The sequence below is a fragment of the Zootoca vivipara genome, chromosome 6 (assembly GCF_963506605.1).
Source record: "Zootoca vivipara chromosome 6, rZooViv1.1, whole genome shotgun sequence".
Lineage (NCBI taxonomy): Eukaryota > Metazoa > Chordata > Lepidosauria > Squamata > Lacertidae > Zootoca > Zootoca vivipara.
In genome coordinates, this window is record NC_083281.1 from 83,164,080 (window position 1) to 83,183,468 (window position 19,389).

Consider the following 19,389-nt stretch of genomic DNA (forward strand, 5'->3'; position numbering starts at 1 on the left):
ATATGAGTAAAGTTGACCATTCTGACTTTAGCCCAACCCAGTAAAACATAAAGCTGGACTTCATGTCTGTGATACTTCATGCAATCAGATCCGTCAATCTACTTCTTGGGTATCTAAGTGCTTTACTAGAAAAGACTTACAGGTTTGAAATTTTAGCTTCAGTGTCATCCATTGAAACAATAATATAGAACCACAGCTTTAGCACACACAAAAAATACTATTTTATGTGGGAAAGTATTTGATCAAAGCCAAAACTGGCCTCCAAAGTAAACTGGTCCTCTTCTTAGCGACAGATTGGGCAAGGGAGCAGAGAGTTGGTATCTCCTGAATCTAGGGAAGGAAACAACAGTGGTCTGATTCACATATCATGCTAAATTTTGATTTATTAAATCATGGCTCAATGTTATTTATGAACCCTACCCAGAAGCTTAACTATGATTTGTTGACAGCCAACAAACCACCATCTGAAGCCATGATTGACATAGCTGTCAACTTCCGGATTGGAAAATAAGGGATCAGCAGCGGCGCGGCACCGGAAGTCACTTCTGCACATGTCCAGACATGCACAGAAGCGACTTCTGGTGCCCAGATATGGGCAGAGCGGCACCGGAAATCAGTTCTGCGCATGTCCAGACACGTGCAGAAGCGACTTCCGGTGCCAGGCTGCCCATGTCCACATGACTGGGCATCAGAAATCACTTCTGCGCATACCCGGGCATGTGCAGAGGTGATTTCCGGCAGCACTCGGCAAGTGAGTGAGCAGCCAGCCAGGAGACGGGAAATTTATGGGGTATTTTACAATCTGGGGTTGCAGCGGGAAATGGATTTTAATTCGGGGGTTTCCCACCAAAAACGGAAGGGTTGACAACTATGATGATTGATTGGCTTACAAACTGTGACTTGTTTTATCTATGACTTTGTGTTACATATGAACCCAGCTCACTTCCTTAACCATAGTTTGTGATGCTCACCAAATCATTGTTTTTTTTCTGGGGGTACTCAGAAAGGGTTACATGTGTGGCACTTACTGTAACAACTTTGTGTTGAGTATCGAGACCTTTCCCCCCCCCAAAAAAAGCACTGCACCTAACTATAAGTGCATTAGGCAAGAGCAGCCAAACTTTGGAGAAGCAACCTGCAGTTGGTCTGATAGTCTGTGCTACAGCTTGTAGTAACTCATGTTTGTTAAATGAACCATTGCTGCTTAAGCAAGCAATGACTTAGCATTATGTGCAAACCAGGTCATGTGAAGGTTTAAAGCAGGGATACAGAACCTTTTGCAGCCCGAGGACCTCATGACTAACCTTCCAAGGGCCAGAGACAAGGAGTGGGCAGAGCAATGGGTATGATCCTTACTCAGGTACATTTTGCTGCATTCCAGCTACACAAAAGTCAGGGGTTTCTATATACAGTGATACCTCTACTTACGAATAACTCTACTTACGAATGTTTCTACTTACGAATGGTGCTCCGTCCGCCATCTTGGATGCGGTTTAGATAGGATTTTTTCTACTTACGAATGTGCGTTCAGACCGCATTAAATTCGTAAGTAGAGGTACCACTGTACACCCATACGCTCTCCAGCCATCCAAGCAAGCAGTACCATCATAGTTCAAGGACACATTACAGCAAATCATAAGCACTTGAGGGTGTGGCACAGGGCTGGTGAAGGGTATGACAGAAGCACCTGAAGGTCTACATTTGGCTCTGACCGAAAGGTTCCTCACCATTAGTTTAAAGAAAGGTGGTGTATATATTCATCCATTCACCCACAGTGAGTAAAACATGACACTGGTACACACCAGAACAGTTTCTTAGAACAATAACATAAACATTAACCAATTGCCACCAACCTCATTGTTTCATATGCCTTTATGGAGATCTCCGCAGCAACAAAAGCAGTTGCAGCACTTGAGAAAGAGAGAGGTGGAACAGAAATTTATGCAACAGAAATTACGAGTTGGATGAGAGTATATAAGCTTTCCTGAATCACATTTCTGAAAAGCAAGCAAGCAAACTAGTGTCAATTCCTCCATGCACAAACTGGGTGGGGAGGGGAGAGGCAGGGGGAAATACCATCAATAATATCTGTAGTGTATACAGCACAGAAGTCTATTCATGACCCTCACAATAGTTTGATTTGGCAATGTAACAATACTTGGCTCTATAGCTTAGATGAACACACAGTGTTGCCAGTTAGTGACCTTTAAATAGCAATGTGCCATCTTCCTGACACAAAAGTACATGGAAGCAAAAAATGGGAAGGGCACGTTCATGTACATTTCATGCAAGGCAAAAGCCCCACACTTCTGAGGTCATCTCATGCAAGAAGAAGCAATCTTGGGTCATCACAGGAGCCCAGCATTCCCCCAGGAGCTTGCTCAAGATTCCTCAATTAGGGCAGCAGCGATGGTGGACAGGCTTCACCAACAATGAGCTTACCAGCTGCTACTGATGCTGACCTGCCATGTTTAGCCACAGGAAAGCTTTTGATGCATGTTAAGAGCACAACACTGATTCCTATGGGGAAAATGTGAGGTCCATCAGGGCTAGCCAGTGCCCTGCATGAACTTGATGTACATACTAACATACATTCCAAAACCCTCAGCATTCCCCACAAGTTGCACAGTAGTTAAGATATCTTTATTGTCATTGTCCCCTTGCGGGAACAACGAAATTACTCGGTTGCTACGGTACATCCACTCAGATAAAGCATTCCACATAATCCAAAATTACTACAAAACCTAATTAAAAACAGTAAATATGATACAAAATACAGTAACAAGTAAAATAAGATGACTTCAAAGTCCAGACTTTCCATTTAAGGCCAAAATGGAAACTCTAGAGAAGAAACTGTTCCTGAGACGGCTCGTTGGCTCGTTCTTGCCTGCATTGTTCTATATCTCTGTCCCGATGGCAGGAGCTCAAAGAAATGGTGACCAGGGTGTGTTGGATCTCTTGATATGTCTAGTGCTTTTCTATGGCACCTGGTGGTGTAGATTTGTTCTAAGGTGGAGAGTGAGCAGCCAATAATGCTCTCTGCTGTTTTAATAATTCTGCACAGCCCTGCCCTATCCTGAGAAGTACAGCTTCCGTACTAGGGTCCCTAGGCAGAAGTTTAGCATGGAAAGGACTCCCCAAATGCAATAACTTTGAAATAGAGCACTGAGCATTAAGCATTGTAGGACAGCCAAATTTGGGTCCAGTGTGTCAAATGTATCACTCCATATAACTCACTCTTGGAAAAAGGAAAGAACCAGATCTACTGAAATTTTGCCAGTGTGTTCACATTCACACTGTTCACATTATACAGGCCATGAACTGCACGCACAACAAATAGCATCACTGTAAACAACATGCATCTCTCAAAAATATAGGATGGAGTTATTCAGGAGTTCTAATCAATCCCAATGTAAGAGACAAATCCTTGCCTTTTACTCGTTTACACTCAAGGCTGAACACCTACGTTTCTGTATTGCCAGAATAAAGTAGTCAATAATAAAGCTGACAATACTTTTTAATCTTACCAGGTTATTTGCTACCTCAACCAGAACACAAACCACCACCACACAGATTAAGCAAATTTCTTGCCTGTTCAGGTGTGATTTCAGTTGCAGCAAATCCAGGAGCCACCACACGCATCCTTTTATGTTGCTTTCCCTTCTGGGACTTTCAGTTCAGCAGAATGCCCCAAATATCATTTTGGTTTCCTAACCCAAATACACCAAACAGGGTTACTATCCTAGAACATATATATCATCAATTAAAAAAAAAAAGTCTCAACATGCAAATTGGCACAGTAATGAAAACTGGTAGCATGCTTTGGGAATGTGAAGAGGCAGAGAGGAGAGAAACAAGCTTGCATACTTCTTACGGTCTTGCACATCCTCCCACCGTGATGGCTCCAAAGCTTTTAAATGTTGCAAGTTTTGTAGTAAAGGTTATTCTGAAGGCCAGCCAAGCTCTACTTTCCGAAATGTTTCAGTGACCCAACACCTCCTTGAGATGTCAGAGCTCTGCCTGCCCTCTGGCACCAATCACCTTCTTTGAAGCCCGCAAAGGTTTAAAGAGACCAAATCGAACACTGGAGAGACATCAAAAGGCATAAAGGCCTGTTTGCCAGGGGTTTAAAGGGACTTGATGCTCAGAAAAAGCAGAGGAAGCAATTTAAGGCCATCTTGATGACAGAGGAAATCAAAAGGGCCTAAATTCATGGGGAAAATCACATCTCTGCTACATGCACATCAGAAGCATATGGTGTGATGGAGAGTACATTTGCTGCCTGTCCCTTTCTGGCTACTGTCCTTTGAAATCTCATCCTCTTTTTAGGGGGTAGGAAAGGATTTGTAATCAATGGAACAGCAGTTACTGTCCTCTTGTAACAGTCTTAAGCAACTGAAGTCTGCAGCCAACCCCAACTCTGGGGATTCCAGGTTGTCACCAAGAACAGGGTGGCAACTTTATTCTAGAACATAGCAGGTTAAAATATACAGGCAATTCCACATTTACGTGTGTTTAAGGCACACGCGACTGTGCACATTGTGGCAAACCCAGAAGTGGCATGAAAAGGGGCAAAAATGGCCTTAAAATATCACAAAAACAACATTTTGCAATCCCAGTAGCCCTTGCACCAATCTTTGAGACCTGTGGAGAGTTCGAGCAAGGAGGCTTGGAGGGAGCGATTGTGGTGGAATCTGCAGAATTTTTGGCAGAGTTTGGGGAGGAGGAGTTACCGTAGTTTTTTGAGAATTTTTTTGAGATGGCATCTAAACGCAAGGTATCGTCATCTTCTTCAGGTGCTGAGAAACCCAATAAGTAGTAAGTATTGCCCATGCCGGAGGAAAAATGGGAAGTGCTAGACTGTTTACAAGATGACCTGACTGTGTGTGTGTGCTGTGGCACAGAAGTATTGCAGGAATGCGTCCAGTATACAGTACGTGCCATTAAGATATGGGAGAAGCAAATCCGGTCAGCAGTAACAGCGAGTACACCTATAACCGTGAAGGTCACCATCTAGGTGTGGGACAAGGCCCTGGTGGAGGGACATAAGACGCTGAACCTGTGGCTAGATGACATGAACTGCCAGCTTATTCCTATCAACATCGCTTCAATTTGAAGAATATACACACCAATGGTGAAGGTGCAGCCACAGACCAGGAGGCTGCCCAAGCATACCCTGCCCAGCTAAAGAAACAAAAGTGGCAGCTATCCATCACCATGTTCCTCTGCAAGACACCATAAGCAGCAAATGAATCTGATCCACAGCCATGCACTTCGAGGTACCGGTCTACCCTGCTTGTTGTTCTTTCCACATTGTCCTCCAGTGATGGAGAAGACTGAGTACCACCATTCAGGCCAGTCTAATAAGTGCTGCTGGGTTTTTTAAAGGGTTTTTCAAGGGTTTCCAGAGATTTAGAGGGTGTTTGCAGGCTTTTTCAATGGTGTTCCCACTTTATGCAATTTCACTTACACATGTGGTGCCTGTCTGTACACAGCTTTCATTGCCAAGCACTTCCAAGATGTGAAAGACCTCTTTGCAGAGCAACTCCCACCTGAGGGCCACACACAAAAATATCCCAAGGAAGTTTAATCCTAGTGAACACATCTCTCAAGATTTCAGCTATGCAGAGTCAACTAGGTAACCCTATGGGATGTGTGACAGCCATCAACCTTTCTTGATCATGCTTTCAATAGGAGTGCAGAGTCATTCCTTACTAAATCAGAGCAATTAAGAACCAAACTGATAAAGGAGGACAAAAAAAGGCACAATCCAACATTAACAACTGATGGCTACAATAAGAACAAGTCTGCTGCATCAGGTCAAAGGCACATCTTGTGCAGTATGCTGTTCTCACAGTGGATGACCAGATGGAACCTGCAAGCTGGACATGGACACACAGCGGTGGAATATACCAGATTGTGGACTTTCCACCCACCCACTTCCCACCTCACTCCATGTAACACTAGGAAACAGGCCTTTCTAAAAGGATACAACATTTTAAACAATGATTGTACCACACCCACACAAATATTTTCAGTTTAGGAAGCACAGCTTAGCTGTATATCATGGACACTTCCATAGTTATGGTCAACAATGTACATGTTAGGCTGAGTCACCTGTGAAAACTCAGGGAGAAAAATGATAGCTGCTGAAAACCAGAGTTCAAGCTACCATCTGGCACTGAAGTAAGGGGTCAGAGCCAAAGAGTTCAAGGTTACCAAAACAGCTAAGAGCAATCCAGATGCAATTCAACAAAGCAGCCTGGATCACCATCAGGAAGTCAGGGGTCACCTCCACGCTAAGAGAGGTGATCCAGCATCACAAGCAACACCCATGGCTGAGCAGCATTCAAGTATTTATTCATTTATTATTTAAAGTATTTGTACCCTGCTCTTCAACACACACAAAATAGGCCAGATAGGCTTAAGTTTGCTTCTGCCTTCAAATTTACAACCTAAAAGGACAAGAGATTGAGAGGGCAAAGGGTTCTGTTATAAGAATTTTGAGGTCATATATATATATATAATAATTGTTCATAAAACATGTACATGAATGTACAGAAACATGTCTGAAGCAGCACAGGAAAACAGGCCTGACTGACACCATTTTGACTCTCTCTGACCAGGTGTTCCTCTGCAAGGAAGAAGTGGGGTGGGGGGAACCTTCTCATTGTCTCAGGAATTAAAGTGATAACCCTGGCATCCTGATACCTGAGTGCCAGACAAAAGGGTGTGATTAACTTGGCTGGGAAACAGGGAAATGTAAATATCTCTCAATTTTGTTGATTAGGTTTTGGGGGCAGGGGGCAGGGTCCAGACTGCTCAGATTACTGCCACCAGACCTCCCAGTTCATGATGTACCTATGATGAATCTAGGGAGAGCGGTCTTGGGCTACACCCCTTCTGTGACATATGGATGATGCTTCTGCGGGGTGGGCTGAAACCAATTTCAAATTTCTTTTTAAGGACAGGACACCTTTGTTTGGGTCCCTTCCTTGTTCTCCTGCGTGAGAGGAAGGACCCTGTTGCAACAGCGAAATAAAAGTGCCTTGCTTCGTACGTCCTGGTTTGGTCTCTGTTATTTGGTGGGCAGGAGACGCTTAAATTCGTCTGTTTGCCTGGATCCTTGGGCTCTCCCTGGGTCAGGATCCATTTCTCTGGGTTCATAGGAACCAGCTTAAATTTTACTTCAGTTCTCATAAATGCTCTTTCTGCCAGGGCAGGGCAGGGCAGGGGAAGAAGCAAGCTTCTTGCAGCTGCTGCTCCTTTGGTCAATGGAAAGGACCAGCTTGGTCTCCCCATTGCCATGATGTTCTTCCTTAGAATAAATGGAGAACAGCCTCCCATTGGCCTCTGATCTCCTGGCTGATAGGAGAATCAGACAGTACAGTACTGCCTTTCAGAGTTTAAGCAGGAAACAGGAGGAGGGAAGGAATTTAAGTTTCCCAGTTAGGACATGGCAAGCATTAGAAATGGAAGACAAAACATATAGTGACTCCAGCCCTAATAGCAGCCAGTCAGGATGCCCCTCTGCTAGAGCATGGCAACTAGAGCTGGGCGATATCTGGTTTTCAATTTCACAATATATCATCAGCTAATCATCACAATATTTCAGTATGTTTTAAATCAGGCTGTAGAGGTGAATGTCGTAATGCCCTGGCAACTGCTACTACTTATGAGTCTAACTGCAGGGGTCCCCAAACTAAGGCCTGGGGCCTGGAAGCGGCCCAATCGCCTTCTAAATCCAACCGCGGACGGTCTGGAATCAGCATGTTTTTACATGAGTAGAATGTGTCCTTTTATTTAAAATGCATCTCTGGGTTATTTGTGGGGCCTGCCTGGTGTTTTTACACGAGTAGAATGTGTCCTTTTATTTAAAATGAATCTCTGGGTTATTTGTGGGGCATAGGAATTCATTCATATTTTTTTCCAAAATATAGTCCGGCCCCCCACAAGGTCTGAGGGACGGTGGACCGGCCCCCTGCTGAAGAAGTTTGCTGACCCCTGGTCTAACTCTTAAACTGATAAAATTTTACTTACCTTTAACATATTGTTAAAACAGTTATAGTACTACTGTACTGATAATGTTTAAATTAGCACATTTTCTCTAAAATTAAAGCTGTAGAAGTAATTCAGTAGCATAGATATCAAAGGTAAAGTGAGAGAAAGTTTCCTAAAAATTAATTACATTAGTAAACAAGAAAAAAGCCAATTCACAACCACTGTCACACTTTTAGATATTCAAATATATTTCACTATTGAGTCTTAGTTGAATATGTGCATCCCACAACACCAATTATTAGATTGTCTGTTAATTTTCTGTTCTAAACTATTTTAACCATTGGAAAGACAATGCTAAACAATATGGAAGGCATCGGCTGCTCTTATGAAGAGAGAAGGAAGTCAACATTCTACATCTGGTCCAAATAGAGCACACGCCCCCCCCCATCCACCCCAGTCATGCCACATGCCTACTGACCTTCCCCTGAACTCCCAGCTGAATCAACAGCAAACAATGGATTCTGCTGGACTGGCATGGGTGGTAGATACAAATCCCAGTGCCACACATTCCCCTACAACTCCAGAAACCCCAGCTGTGTGCCACAACACCAAATCCAAAGTAGGGAAATGTCCTGCAGAGAAACACCCTCAAGAAAGTTGCCAATTGCACTGTGAAAATAGCAACCGCTGCAGTTCGAGCAAAGCTTGCATTCAAGGAACTTAAAAGCACGGCAGCATCTGAGCACTAAGGCTTCCTTGCACCGTCAGCTTTCGCTCCAGCATCACCTTCTGATCCTCTCCAAATGCTGAGCGAACAGAAAAATCTGGTTAAATGCACAGAAGAGGCATTTTAATGAAAAACTGCAAATCAAAGCAACAAGGTAAAAAAAGAAGAAGCTAGACACAGGAAAAAACATCAGGCATACAAAGAAACAATAAGAAGAAATGGAAGTGTCAAAGCAGCAAAGAGAAAGCATTTTAATTTAAAATGAAAAGGGTGATGCGAGACAAATACCTTTTTTATGGATAAAAAAATAACTAAACTGAGGGGGGGAGGGAAAACAGGAAAGAACACAATGCAAGAAGCAAATCAGAAATACTACGTATATTCCGGCGTATAAGACGACTGGGCGTATAAGACGACCCCCAACTTTTCCAGTTAAAATATAGAGTTTGGGATATACTCGCCATATAAGAAATACAACCCAGTGTATAAGACGACCCCTGGCTTTTGAGAAGATTTTCCTGGGTTAAAAAATAGTCTTATACGCAGGAATATACTGTATTTCTTTTCAAGTAGGAAGGGGGAACTGCAGAACGCATAGAATAGAGAGAGAGCCTATATTAAAAGGTCTTACCATAATTTCTAATACAGGAGCTTCCCACGTAGTTTGCATTAACAACATTTTTAACAAGCTGCTTAGGGCCTAAAACTACAGTGAATTAAAAATGTACAGAAGATTGCTAAGCTACAAGCAAACTTGATACCTAAAGCTCGGAGCATTAGCTTCAAAAGCCTCTTTGCCAGATTTTAACACATGCACAACATGAATTAGGTTCCCCAACTAACAGTTGGTTCCCCAACTAACTGGGAAGAACTTTTTTCTTTTAAAAAAGTAATCATTTCATAGAGGAGCCCACACAAAAAAACGTGAAAAGCCAAGCTGTTTCTTAGAAGCAGCATCCCCCTTTTTCTGTTACACTGGAAGGAATGCCTCCAAGATGGGTCATGATCACAGCTATCAACTTTCCTCCCCTTTGTAAGGGAAATTCCCTTATTCCGAATAGGTTTCCTCACGAGAAAAGGGAAAAATAGACAGCTATGGTCCTGATACAGCACATGTAGGTTTTAATGGCTGCCTTTTTCTGTGCTTTTAGCTGCTTCTATTTTAGCTATAAGCCACTTTGAGTCTTTGCCAGGAAAAAAGGCAGGCTATAAACAACAACAACAACAACAACGACATCATAAAAAAATTAAGGAAGGGTCTTTTCCCACTCCAAAACTGGTGTTCATTCATATGAAGACTTATTTAAAGAAAGCTTACCCAAGTGCCTACACAGTCTTAATTTCTGTTCAGATAAGAGAATTAGAGGTTATATCCAGGTACAATTAGAGGTTATATCCAGGTACAAGCGAGTTCCCCCATGTTCAGTCCTTGGAAACATCTGGGTTAATGGGCACTGTAAAAATATTCAAAATACTGGTAAATAGAATCTAAATGTATTAACAGGGAAGCACCCTTCATAAGAACATACTAACAGCCCTATTAGATCAGACCAAAGACCCATCAAACCCACATCCTATTCTCACAATGACCAACGAGATGACTATGGGGAAGTCTGGAAGCAGGACCCAAAATAAATAGCACTCTCCCCACTTGTGATATCCAGCAACTGGGACTCACGAGGCATACCGCCTCTCAACTGGAATTTCTATTACCCTATGCTGAGAAACAGGGCACCAGCAATGGAAACTGCATTTAATTGAGTTAGCCCCGGCCCACAAGAACTTATGCCACAGTGATTCTGTTCCAAGTCTTCTTAATTTTTGCTGCAACAGACTAACACAGCTATCCCTCTGCAATCTGGTCCCATGGAAGTTAAGGCTCCCCTCCTTCAAGTTATGTAGAAAGAAACAAGCTCTCCCTAGAAGATTTGAGGATTAAAATCTTAACTGGAGTAATGCATGTTAGCCACCTTCTGTTTGAGTAGAAGCTAATAACACTATGAAGGCATGATCTTCACTTGAATTCAGAAAGACTCAAGCAACTGGGTTTAAAACATGTCAATCAAATCCTGAGTTCACCACATACAGCAAATATTAGCACTGTACTGTGTCCACACCTTGACATTCCAGATTTGCTTTTATACCTGCTGGCTCACCAGTGCAAAGAATGCTATTAAAAGCACTTTGGATTGTAGCAAAACCAGTTTTGAATGTGGTTTGTTTTAGAAACAAAGAATGCTGCCTTTCACTCACATGGGAACCACAAGAAGATTTCCACATCCATTTGTTAACACTCCCCCATCTCCCTCCCTTCCAAATGTAAACCACCACATCTTGGAATTCTCGTTTCATATCTGAGCCCTTAGTGCCTCCAAAAAATTAAATCCTCACTCTCACAAATTTATTTTGCTCCAAAGAAAAAAATAAAAGATTCACTACCACAAATTAATTATATATGTGTGTGTAGCACAGATTGTAGCTGGCCATTTTCCAGAGACAAACTGCCAATCAAATGAGAGTATGAACATAAACTACCAAAAAAGCAGAGTGTCAAAGTGCAGAAAAACCTCCAAGCTGTCAAGACATCCCCTTTAGACACCAATATCCTGTGGTGTTTTTGAAAACAAATTTAAGTGTTTGTTCTTTTCATCATCTTTTTGTTTTTAAAGCAAAATATCAAAGGGGAACCTAGTTGCCAAATGGGAAACCCTAAGAACCACATAGAGAGAAAGGGAGGCAGGGAGGGGGGAGAAAGGGCTAAAGGCTTCAAGTAGTTCAGAAATGGCATTTATAAATGAAAAAAGGCAAAGGGGCGAAAAGCTGAAAGATTTACCATCTTGCAGTATTGTTCCTCCCACTGGCTAGAAAAGAAATACCCCCATTCTAGATATTTCAAAGCAAAAAAAAGGAGCCAGGTGTTTTCCATTGCCCCCTTGCTAAAAAAGTATAACAACTGATTTGGTTTAAATCTCATAATACTAAATCAGCTCCATTTCCTAAAAGTTTTTTAAAAAGAAAAAAGATTCACTTAGGTGACCTCTGCAGGAACACAGAGAAAGAGCAGGTCATCAAGATTAAATTTAGAAGTTATTTTCAACCTTTCCCTGCCAAGAGAGAAAGAGTCTGTTTAAACAGCTGGAGGACCACATTCCCTTCTGGAGTACCTTCCAGAGGCCTGTACACCTGTGGGGCCAAGGGCAAATGTGGTCAGAGCAATGGATGCAACGCTTACCTCTGTCCAGTACGCTACATCCCAGACACACAAAAATTTAGCAGTTTCCAGGGAGGAGCCTCTAGAATTTACTCCCAATTCCATTTGAGCATCTTCACTATCCATTCTATCAGTCCAGAAAATGATGTCTTCTTCTTGCAAACAATAAGAATAATTCCAGACACTTTCTTTGGCCAAAATAATCTTACAGGCAGATATTGTGTTCATTGATTTAAAGCCACAAATGAGAATGTCAAGCTGCAGTTCTGTCACTGCACCCTACCTCAAAAATAAACTCCCATTAGTGTAAATGGATGTATGCATACATAATGAGATAGACTAATTTGTATTCTGTGGGTGAGGTGAATTAAAGATAAACAAAATCCAGGTCAATTTAGGTTGCATTAGTGAATACACCTCCTTTCCTGGCTCATTTTCATTCGAACTCATTTTTAACTCAGATTTATTTTAATTTCACTTTATCACCTCTGAACATCTAGTGATTCTTTCCAATTTACCGGTACTAGGGGTGGCACACAGCACAAGGAGCTTGCCATGGCAATTAGTCTGACACCCATGCCCAATATTTTTACTATAGCAGGGGATTCACAAAGCATTTCAATGCATGCCTCCTCATCCATATATATGATGGAACAAACCAAATGAAGCCCACAGTATGTTTTGAAACTCCAGAGACATCAACCCCACAGGGGAAAACAAGTATTTGTACAAATATAAAGGGAGGAAAGGGCTACGGCCTCCTTTGAAAACAAAACCAGCAGTATTAGTGACTGAGGCACACAGAGAAACTGGAGCGAGTCAAGATAAATTAGGGAGGCCAACCCACGTTCCAAAGACGACTGAATTTATCTGTGCCGTTTATTACGTATGTATGGTGTCTGTATGTATACAGGCTTTATTACACATGCATACTGCTTTTCCTCCACGGCACTCGGGGTGGCAGACATAATCTCCTTTTTCCCTGCCTATTGTATTTGACAAGACCTTACACTGAGACAAGTGGCTTAACCTCCATCAGGTCTGTAAAATGACAATGTGGCTTTAGATTGTTCAGAGTATGGTCAATCAATAATAAGAATGTCAGCATCCTTAATAATAGAACAAACTCAGTGATTTCAGAACAGCACCCAAGATTTGTGCCTGCTCTGGCATCTTCCATCAGTTCTCATTTTGTGAACAGAGGGGTCACTATGCAAGCTTGAATAGGAGCTTTGCCTCCTAAGGAAGATGCATGAAGGGTGGTATTTCATGGAGGAGAGGATTGTTCTCTTGTTATTCTAGCAGTGCCGCTTACTTGGAGCAAACCCACACCAGACATTTAAATATATGTTGAATATTTAAAGCAAATGGCCTCCCCCAAGGAATTCTGGGAACTGTAGTTTGTTAAAGTTGCTAGAATTGGGGGGGGGGGTTAATGTGTTTTGTTTTATTTGATGCAGAGGACAGTCTGTTACATTTTATACACATTCCTGTCCCTCAAGGGCTATTAACCACAATAGCTAAATGTGTCCATGTTAGCATGTAATATACACCCAGAAAACCAGATGCTGGAAACCAACGAAGAAAAGCCATTCCTTACATGCCTTTATCTGAGAAATATCTGGCAGGACTACAACTCTCTTCATCCCTGACCATTGGCCATGCTGACTGGGACTAATGGGAGCTTGAGTTCAATAACATCTAGAGAGCCACATGTTGCCCACTCCTAGAATAAATGGTCCTTTTGTCCAATCCAGCAAGGCAGTTCTTCTGACCTTGGGGGCTTACACAGTCAGAAGATACAACTTAGGAGTCCAGGCTCTGCAATTAGCTGGAAAAGCTAGCAGACACGGAGAGTTAAATTAATAATTCAGAGCAGGGTCTTGTCGAAGCTCATTATTACACATACCTCCCACCACAAGTCAAGTCCCAGTGAAGACTCATATGTTCCACCACTGACCTATTTCTTGGCCAGACTATGTCTTAAAATGGCATCCCTATGAAATAACTGCTGGCCTAAAAGCAAGGCATGAAAAAAGAGAAAGATATACAACAGAAAACAAGGAGGGTTATGAACTTGAAGCCAAAGGAATCTGGTTACTAGAGAAGCATAGATGGAATTTCATTACAAGGAGATTAGTTAATATTTGTTATCCATTGCCAAGGGCTTTAGAAGGAACAACTTACATTTGAAAGGATGCCAGGAACGCTTGGAGGTTAAGAAGTGCAGCAGGACACAAAAGCTACCTTAAGCAGACAACCACCCTCTTCATCATTGAGAGATTGGGGAGTTTTATACACAAGGGGATGGCAGAAAGTAGAAGACAGCTCACAGCTGGATCCCCAGAAAGCTTCTGGTAGACTACCATGGCCTGCTGGAATCCCTGGTCTGATCCAGCAAGGGACCGCCTATATTTTTCTCAATCAAGAGTGTGCTCGCAGATAGTTTAACACCGACTAGTGACGCCTTAATTGAGAAGGGATCCTAAGCACTCTTGCTTAGTAAATTTAAAATACACTCATAGAAAATTCGATTGGTGAACTGGAACGCCACACAAGACTTGGGTCAGCCCACTTATGCCATAGAGCGATTCATATACAAACATACCTTGTATGGTTATTGGTTACTCCTGCCAGTGTTAGAAACTCAGATATATAATCTAATTGCCAAATGGCACCTTAAATCTGGGTTGCAGTTGCCACAATGGAATTTCTAAGTGCGGGTTTGGGGGGGTTGCAGTGGGATTATTATTTTCATCATCATAGTCATCTCTATACCACTTTATATTTTTAAAAACAAATCTCAAAGCAGTTTACAACACATTAAAACATCAAATAAAACAATCCAGACTAAAGCAAATTTGATCTTCAAGGAAAATATTTCAGATTCTTCTCCAAGTGACATTTTGCTTTTCCCATTCGCAAACCTGCCGTATAGAGATCTCCCCGGGTGGCAATTGGACCCACACCAGTAGCAAAACATGCCTGGCACCTGGCTAGTTTCTGACACTGTCTGAAACATGAGAAGCTGTCGCTCTCTATCAAAATCACTACTGCCTGCTCTGACTGGCAGCAGCTCTCCAGGATCTGAGGTAAAGAAAGGGCTTTCCTGACACCTACTACCTGAGTCTCTCAACTGGAAAGAGCCAGGAACTGAACCTGATAATTTCTGCATGCAGAACAAAACACACCTGCCTTGTGGACATAAGATCCTACCGTACATTCAGGAATAAAGAGGAATGAATACATTGTTACTCAGGGAAACTCTGGCAATTTTCTTTGGGGTAGGAAGGGGAGACCACTCTATGTAAACTGGAAGCCTAGGATTGTATCCAACTGAGTTCTACTCAAAGTAGACTCACTGAAATGTATGGTCCTAAGATAGTCATGCCCATCAATTTTAATGCTTCTAACTCTTCCGCTGACTTAACACTGACTACAACCTCTAGAGTTTACTGTTATCACTTTTGAAATTCACTCCACACAGGAACAGCAGGAGAAGCTAAGTCTAAGAAAAGGGAAGAGGAAAGAAGGAGCTTTAGGTGTTGGCTTTTCTTCCATTCACCTTGGATGGCCTCTCTCTAACCTTGTAAAGACAGAAGTAATGGAGTAATGCTTCCCAGCTAAAAAAGCAGGGGGGGGGAGAGAAGAGGGGGGGAATGCTTTATTTCTCTGTAAGCAAGCATGACTCTAACTATGAGAGAAAGTGAACAATAAGATCCCACCCTAGGGTCTCTCCCTCTCTTTCCTTCAGTCCTCACTAACTAATAGATTAGCATAGCAGCTCACCACCCACAAGAATAAATCATTAAAATGAAAGAAACTGATCCTGGCAAATAAATTATAGTGCATGCTCCAGGAACAAAACCAAAAGAAGTCAATCACTTTTTAAATCAGACACACACACCCAGTAACTGTACTTCTCTCACCCCAATCTTCAGGCTCCCCACATCCTATGAAAGCAATCTACACACATAAAAGCACACCAAATGGGGTGCTATTGTATGTATTTAGCACCTACGTAGCTGTGCCAACAGTTAAAAGTTAAATTAAGTGTTGGCAACAATAGTAAAATACACTTATAATTTCTTGCTTGTTGTGGAACATGACATTTCAGATATATTTGTTAATTGAAAAAAACAAAGGCATTCTAAATCTTGACATACATTTGTAATAAACAGAGACCAAATGTTTATATCACTTATAGTAATGAATACTATTGACTGGAGTTTCGCTTTACAGCAGCAGAACAGATCAGAAACTAGGCACACACACAAACCACAAAAGGGGATACACACACACACACACACACTTTTTTTTGGGTAAAATGACATGGTACTATAAAACCCAGAAATAAAGCTGTTCACAGGCAAAGTCAGTCACTAAATTAAAAGCAACAGCAAAACAGTATTCAAAAATAAACCAAACTCAACCACATGCTTGAAGGAATGAAGGAATGAATGAATGAATCATTTTGTTTTCTTACAGCCAACTTCACCAACTGTTAGTTTTCAGGAGTTTAGCTTCTGCTCTCTCCCCTCCCACACCTCTCTGTTCCCAAATATCTTCCAAATCTTAAAAAGAGGTGTGAACATATATGTGGCTGTGCAAGCCAAAGGCAAGTATCTCAGAAAGGCTGTGATTGCATTAAAAGAAGATTGCATCAGTGTGTGTAATCAAAGGTCTCCACACAATTCATTCACAAAATGGGGCACAGCTTACTCTTTCCTAACAACCCATTTGGGAGGGTTTGTCTCTCTCTCTCTCTCTCTCTCTCACACACACACACACACACAGAGAGAGAGAGAGAGAGAGAGAGAGAGAATATCACACTGGGAATGTTTATCAACTAAAACAGTTCACACACAGGCTGTACTAAAATAAAAAAGAGAAGGGGGAAATCACTGAAGTTGATATGTTTCCATATTGTACGAAGAATAGTATCTTCCCACCCCCAAATCTTCTACAAATCTTCCATCTATTTAAAATGTGCATATAAGACAATGTTATCCTATATTTTTATTCACCAATCAGTTACTGGTAAAACAAATAATGAATCTAACTAGATATCAGCAGTGACAGGAAGAAAGCAAATGTTACAAATCATCAATTTCAACCTCTTTTTGAATTGCATCCACATGGACTCCCAATATCCATTCAAGAGGCATCTGAAGAATTCAACATTCATTCTGATTCATAACATGCACATACACAAAAACCCAGTTTCTCAAAACACTTCATGGAGTGGCTGGGGGTGGGGCAGAATCAGCCTCTAACAAAATCTCCAGTTCTCTACCAAAATCTTTTTGAGCTACATGTGAAACCACCAGGTGTTTAAAGGGGCCTTTTAAGCACACCCCAACCAAAACACACACACAAAACCTTCCAATTTCCCACCTACCCCATATCACTTCCTGCACAAACCACAGGGAAGGAAATAAATAAAAAAGCAAAAGGCAATTCAAAGAGAACTTCCTTACTCACCTTCACCTCACAGATCACACCATCAGTAGATTCTTGGTGGGGGGGCGGGGGGGGCAATAAGTAGATCCAAGGAAAGTCTAAAAGAATCAGGGGAAGAATGGGATGGGGAGGGGAGAGCTGTGGAAGGGTCAGGGCTAAAATATATGTGTTGCTGAGGTTTTGGGTTTCTGGGAAGGAGGCTATGGAAGCCCCCCAGCTAAAAAGGGGGGCGGAAAGAACGAGATTGTGGAGGAAAAGCAAGAGATGTGGTGATGGGAGGGGGCTTCTATTATGAATGGAAGCAGGGGAGGGGGAGGGGTGGGAGAGTGACTCAGTTGGATCCTCTGATGCTTATGGAGTCAGATTCTACAGGGGGGGGGTTAGGGGAGGCGGAAGAGGCCAAAGATTGAGGAGGGGGCCCCGAGGCTGTTGTGGGGGGGAGACAATGTGCTCAGTGGGGGAGGGCGGGGGAGGGGAAAGAAAGAGGGATTGAGAGAGGGTTGGGGGGTCGTGCAATAGGAGCAGGAGGAAGCCAGTGGTGCTAAAGGAGGAAGGTGGGTGAATATTGAGGAGGGGGGAGGGAGAGATAATCCAGCCAGCTCAATGCACACCCTCCTCTTTTCCTTCTGTGGGGAAATATATATGCAAAAGAGGGTGAAGGGAGAGAGAGAGGCAGAGATAAGCAATAATAGCAGCAATGTGAGCTCCTCTCTTTTCTTCTTCCTCTCTCTCTCTCTCCTTCCTTCTTCTTCTCCTCTTCCTCCTCCTCCTCCTCCTCCTCACACAACCAAAGAGACACCCAGCAACCACCCCCAGACAGGCCAGCGCCACATACCAGTATCGCGCCTCCTCATTGGCTGCTGGACCCGGTGTGTGCCTGTCTATGAATGTCCGTGTGTGTATATAGATGTGTGCGGTGGGGGAGGAGGAGGTATCTCATGACCCCGGCAAATAAGCCGCGACCAATCAGGGCAAAGGATGGAAGTGATTTAAAAAATAGAGTGTGTGTGTGTGTGAGAGAGGGGGGGAGTGTATATTTGAGTGAGTAGGAAGGGAGCGGGATTGGGATTGGGCGAGGCGGGAGGCCGAGGGCGGGGATTCTCCCTCGCGCCCGCGACGGTTGGCGCGCTGAGCTTGGGGGGGCTGAGGGGGACGCTACCTCCCCCCCGCCCTTCGCCCACAAAAACACGCGGTTTCCCCTCATGTACTTTTATATTTTCAAAGTGTGTGGTTGTGGGTTTTTTCCCCGCCCCTTATTTTTATTGAAGTTATCTAGCCTAATTTCTTTTTATATCCCATATGTAAATTCTATTAACTAGCATATTAGTGTACTGTATTTAAAAATTTAGGAGTCTTTATCCATTTCATTATTATACCACCATATAAATGTGAAATGTCACCATAATCATTTATTACATGTGTAAGTGCCAGATTTACGTGTAAGATAAACAAGCTATAGCTTAGGACCCCACTCTCTTGGGGGCTCCAAAATAAAATTAAAGGGAAAAATATAAGATTAAAAAAAAAACACCTACATACAGCAACAGTGTTTTGTGTTGTGTAGGGTCTTATTTGTTATGTGCAAATGGCTTTAGATACCTATTAGATCCATAAATTTCCATATAGCATATATATATATATATCACAAAAAACAGCGACAATTTGTTGTTGACAAAGGACAGCTGGACATATAAAGGGCCCCATTACCTTCAGTAGCTTAGGGCCTCATCAAACCTAAATCCGGTCCTGTGTTTACCGCCTTTCATGGGGAAACCCCAGCCAGATGGGCGAGGTATAAATAATAAAATTATTATCTGAAGAAGTGTCCATGCACACGAAAGCTCATACCAATGACACACTTAGTTGGTCTCTAAGGTGCTACTGGAAGGAAAAATTATTATTATTATTATTATTCATCCGAAGATCAGGGGGCAGTTCACAACATAAAATGAATGCAACATGTTCACCATGTGTTGGTTATCGGCAT

General features: G+C 42.4%; 1 protein-coding gene across 3 annotated transcripts in view; it reads right to left on the bottom strand.

The window, feature by feature from the left end:
• RERE (arginine-glutamic acid dipeptide repeats) overlaps positions 1-18,302 on the bottom strand; it is a 342,916-nt gene extending 324,614 nt beyond the window's left edge. For 2 of the 3 annotated variants that reach the window (XM_060276213.1, XM_060276214.1), the window contains exon 1: positions 17,424-17,770. The gene's annotated coding sequence lies outside the window, so the exon portion shown is untranslated. Of the gene's footprint in view, positions 1-17,423; positions 17,771-18,237 lie in introns of those variants that run through there. The other variant, XM_060276215.1, reaches the window with a different exon arrangement.
• Positions 18,303-19,389: the final 1,087 nt, after the last annotated feature.